The following is a 6,000-nucleotide window of genomic DNA, read 5'->3' on the forward strand; positions in this document are numbered from 1 at the left end:
GCACTGCTCCAGGGTCGCAGGTGTGCCAGCAGGCAGCCAGCCACAGGTTGGATCGCGTCGGGTCCAGCTGGGATCCCGCTTCTCAGCGCGAGGAGGGCATAGGGCGCCGGTTGTGGACCAGGATAGCACGGCTCGGAGTACACGGCCAGCAGGATCGGCAGTGCCTGGCACCACGTGACTCCAAACACAGAAGGCGGAATTTGACTTTTTTATCCAAGAGGTCTCCTGAAACCTCCTTTGCCTGCCTGGGACAACCAAGGAGAAGGGGGCTGACTCTCCGCGACTCCTGTGCCAGCAGAAAATGTCAAAGTTTCCTGGACACGCCAGCAGCCCCCATGCCCTATACCAGCTTCCCAGAGCGACAGCAGTGCTCCTCGATCTCCAGGGTGGACAGAGAAGATTCCACGGTGGGGTCCAGTGGGCCTGCCCTGTGAAACTGAAACCATGAAAGTACTGGTCGAAAACGTGGATGGATCCATTTCTGTGTATGACGTTGGAGTGGACAAGGTCTTAGAAAGCATAAAAGTAAGTCCAGAATCCATAAAGGAAAAATGATTGATCAACTTGACCACCTAATGAGTAAATACAGTTTACCTTTTCATAAACCACAAGGAAAGTCAGTAGACAATAAATGGGTGTGGGGAGCATTCAGGCATATATGGATGTACTAAGAATGTTGATTTCAGCATTCCTTGTTATGGGAACAAAAAGTTGGGAAAAAATAATAGCCATTCAGAGGAGCCAGATGAATCTCTGGTTTGTCCGTACAATGCAGTACTATGCGTGTGTGTTCTGGTTTATGAGCAGTCCAAGTCAGTCAGCTGTGACAAGTGACTAGAGACTGGGTGACTTTAAAACAACAGAAATTCATTTCTCCCATTTCTGGAGGCTAGAAGTCCAAAGTCAGGGCACTGGCATGTTTGGGTGAGGACCCTCTTCTGAGTCGCAGATTTTCCTTATAATCTCATATGGTGGAAAGATCCAGGGAGCTTTATGCAGTATCATTTATTTTTATTTTTTATACTTTATATACTTTTATACTTTATTTTAATTTAATTATTTATTTTATTTATTTATTTTATTATTTATTTTATTTTACTATTTTAATTTAATTTATTTATTTAATTACTTAATTAATTTAATTTAATTTATTTTAATTCCAGTATAGTTAAGTTTCAGGTATAAAATATGTGATTCAGTAATTCCTTACATCACCCAGTGCTCATCAGGACACGTGTCCTTCTTGCTCCCCATCACCTATTTCAACCATCCCTCCCCCACCTACCCCCACTCTGCTCACCATCAGTTTGTTCTCTATAGCTAAGACTCTGTTTCTTGGTTTGTCTCTCTCTCCTTTCCCCCCCTTTGCTCATTTGTTCTGTTTCCTAAATTCTATATGAGTAAGTCACGTGGCATTTGTCTTTCTCTGACTTATTTCACTTAGGATTATATTCTCTAGTTGTAGCCATGTCATTGTGAATGGCAAGATTTCATTTTTGTGGCTGAATAATATTCCATTGTATATATATGCCCAATCTTCTGATCCATTCCTCTCTCCATGGACACTTGGGTTGCATTCATCATTTGGCACTGTAAATTTTAAAGAATACTGCAGTAATCACAGGGGTGAGTGGGTCATTTTAAATTAGTGTTTTTGTGTTGTTTGGGTAAATACCCAAGTAGTGTGATTCCTAGATCAGAGGGTAGCTCTATTTTTAAATTTTTGAGGAAACTGCATATTGTTTTTCAGAGTGGCTGCACCAATTTGCATTCCCTCCAACAGTGCAGGAGGGTTCCCCTTTCTCCCCATCCTTTTCAACACTTGTTTCTTGAGTTGCTGATTTCAGCCACTCTGACATATGTGAGGTAGTATCTCATTGTTTTGATTTGCATTTCCTTGATAATGAGCATCTTTTCATGTCTGCTGTCCATCCGGATGTCTTCTCTGGAGAAATGTCTGTTCATGTCTTCTGCCCATTTTTTAATTGGATTATTTGTTTTTTGGGGTGTTGACTTGTATCAGTTCTTTATAGAGTTTGAATGCTAACCCTTTATCAGATTTGTAGTTTACAAATATCTTCTCTCATTCAGTAGGTTGCCTTTTAGTTTTGTTGATTCCTTCCCCATGCAGAAGTTTTTCATTTTGATGATGTCCCAATACTCTATTTTTGTTTTTGTTTCTTCTGCTTCAGGAGACATATCTAGAAAGAAGTTCCTATGGCCGATGTCAAAGAAGTTACTGCCTGTGCTCTCTTACAGGATTTTTATGGTCTCAGTCTCACATTTTGGTCTTTAATCCATTTTGAGTTTACTTTTTTTGTATGGCATATGGAAATGGTCCAGTTTCATTGTTTTGCATGTAGCAGTCCAGTTTTCCCAACACCATTTGTTGAAGAGACCGTCTTTTTCCTCTTGGACATTCATTTCTCCTCTGTCAAAGATTAACAGAACATGTAGTTGTAGGTGTATTTCTGGGTTTTCTCTTCTGTTCTGTTGGTCTATGTGTCTGTTTTTGTGCCAGTACCAGACTGTTTTGGTTACTACAGCTTTCTAATATAACTTGAAGTCTAGATCCGGGGTCTCTGTTTAAAAAGCACTCATCTGGGGCACCTGGGTGACTCAGTGGGTTAAAGCCTCTGGCTTCGGCTCAGGTCATGATCCCAGGGTCCTGGGATCGAGCCCCACATCGGGCTCTCTGCTCAGCAGGGAGCCTGCTTTCTCCTCTCTCTCTGCCTGCCTCTCTGCCTACTTGTGATCTCTGTCTGTCAAATAAAAAAAAAATAAAATCTTAAAAAAAATAAAAAGCACTCATCCTACCCACAACTTGTACAAACATGAACTCCAGATAGATCACATACTTAAAGATAAAAGGTAAAACTATACAACTTTAAAGGAAAATTCTAATAAAAATTTGTGTACTCTGGGGCTAAGCAAAGAGATTTTAGACTTGACACTCAAAGTGCAATTCATATAAAGGAACGGATCAGCTGGAATTCACCAAACTTAAAAATCCAGGCTCTGTGAAAGGGACTCTGGGAGCCTGAAACCAAGACTGAGAAAATATTTGCAAACCACATATCTGACCAAGGATTAGTAACCACAATGTGTAAAGAACTCTCAAAACATAGCAGCAAAACAGAAACTGATTTGAGATAGCTTATACAATGAAATCAGTCCAACAGTATAAAGGTAATCAAAAAACTTGTAATAAAGGAAAAGGTCAGTAAAATAATATAAATTCAATAGTATGGTTACTATGTAAAGTACATGACAGTAACACATTACATTAAAGAAAGATCTCATCCAAATTTTCAAGGATGATTTATCATTAGAATATCAGGCAATGTGTCACTGCACTAAAAAAAATGTATCTTGATAGATGTAATAACATTTTTTTAAAAGATTCTATTTGAGAGACAGAGAGAAAAAGCACAAGTGGGGAGAGGGACAGAGGAGAAGGAGAAGCAGACTCCTTGAGCAGGGAGCCCTACATGGGGCTCCATCCCTAGACTCCCAAATCATGACCTGAGCCAAAGGTGGATAGATGGTTAACCTACCAAGCCATCCACATGCTCCATAACAACATTTTTGAAGTTCAATATTTGCAATGATTACAAACTTATAAAACACTAGGCATAAAAGGGAACTTTTTTAGCACAAGAAAACCTGCATATTTAAAGACATCATATATGTAATGAACAAATTTTAAGATATTACCCCCTTGCCAGTTGCTCTTTTGTTTAACTTGTTTCTCTGACTTTTCAGGAATTCCACATTTGGAGCTCTCTAGTTTACGTTCCAACCTTGGAACTCAGAACTCATTGATACCATTCAACTAATAATATTCCCTGTTTTGGTCCTGTCTGTCACCTTTGGAGGCTAGAAGAGGTATACACTTTCTATGGAGATAATTAGCCATTCAAAAAAACCTCCAATTTGCTAATAGGGCAACTAGAAATTTATGAAAAGCTCTACAATTTTAATTGATTTCAACAATTCCTTATTTGTAAACTATCTTCATGGTTTGTTTCTCAATTAGTATATGCACTTTATATTCTTGTTTTTATAAGAATATGAGTATATAGTATCCATGTATGTGCACATATTATGTGAACAGAGAAATGTAAGTTTATGATTCTCAAATGATGTTAGTGAGTACCTTGTTTTTGGTTTTATTTTTAGAAAACATTATTAGAAATATTAGGAATACAGATTCTATTAGGGTATTTCTGACAAAGAGTGTTGATCTCTGATCAATAGATGAGACAGATGCCTATAAAATAATTTGGGGAAAGGAAGATACAAATGGAAGAAATAAGCAGAATTTGGAGTCCTTGAGATTACAAATAATAATGACAGTTCTTACTTTTTTTTTTTAATTTGAAAGAGAGGCAGGCAGAGAGAGAGGAGAAGCAGGCTCCCCACGGAGCAGAGAGCCCAATGCAGGGCTCAATCCCAGGACCCTGGGATCATGACCTGAGCCAAAGGTAAAGGCTTTAATCCACTGATCACCCAGGTACCCCAATAATGACAGTTCTTAATATATTTCTTATAATTTGTGGAAATTAGATCACTGTGTCTCTATTATGGCTGTGAATCTCAGTTCTATTGAAAGCTTATTTTTGCTTTTTGGGTTTTTTTTATTTTGTTTTTATTTTATTTTACATCTGTTTAGTGTTTTGATTTATTTGTCCTTTTTTATTGAATGTTTTCCTTACCATATAATTACTAAATCAGAATCTCAAGTTATGATGCTAAGTAATTAAAAGTTTAAAGTCTCTTGTATTCTGTAAAGATACATATGACAACAGAAATACTTTTTTTTAAAATTTTTTAAAAGATTTTATTTATTTGACAGAGATCACAAGTAGGCAGAGAGGCAGACAGAGAGAGTGAGAGGGAAGCAGGCTCCCTGCTGAGCAGAGAGCCCAATGCAGAACTTGATCCCAGGACCCTGAGATCATGACCTGAGCTGAAGGCAGCGGCTTAACCCACTGAGCCACCCAGATGCCCCCAGAAATACGTTTTAAATCATATTATTAAGTATGAACAATTCTTAGGCACAACATAATTTAAATATATAGATATAGATATATGTATGTATATATACATATATATATATATATACATATATATATATATAACTCAAAGTTCAAGTAAAAGTCTATAGCAAAGGAAATCCACCAGAGTAGTTGTCTATGATGATGGGTTGATAATGGGCCTTATAATCAGAGATAGAGAGGGAGCAATAACATAAAATAAAATAATAGAGACGTTGTGCATGAGTTAGTATTTGTGGTAAAGACTTAGTCATTATTCACTCACACCACTGCCTCCAATGAACACAATGGAAGACTCTGTCTTTTAGACTCTGTATGAGTTGATTGCAACCATGTAAGTGTGTTCTGAATGATGAAATGAAAAACAGTTCTTTTAGCATAATCATTACACCTTGTGCATAATCACCCCCTTTGTTCTCTTCTTCTGCTTGTGAATTTAGCATCATGGATGAAAAGATCTTGGATACCCGACTTACTACAGAGAGTCTGCCTGGCTCATCACACTGGACTATGACTAGGTGAGAAAGAATCATTTAGGCTGCTAAGCTAGCGAGATGTGGTGTCATTAGAGTACCTAGCAATAATCACCCTTAACAGGATGATGATGGGGTACCATGAAGCATATGATTCAATAAAAGTCATTTCTGTGGAGAGAAATGTAAAAGAAGAAGGGAAAAGAAAAACAGAAGAGTAAAGGTTCCACATAACAATATTTTACAAAGCCTCCATACAAATTAGTGTTCATATGTATTATTATATAAGCAAAAGCAGAGAAGAAAATTCTTATTTACAATATTCCCAAGTTCAAGCTTTGTCCATATTAGAGTAACTGGAACCAAATACTCCTTTCTGCTATTAAAAACCAGATAACCCAAATAAAAGCGTTGTTTTCAGAAACTGGAAAACACAGCATGGGAGTGTGACACATAAGGCAAGGAAA

This window comes from Martes martes (genome assembly GCF_963455335.1).
Source record: "Martes martes genome assembly, chromosome: 16".
Lineage (NCBI taxonomy): Eukaryota > Metazoa > Chordata > Mammalia > Carnivora > Mustelidae > Martes > Martes martes.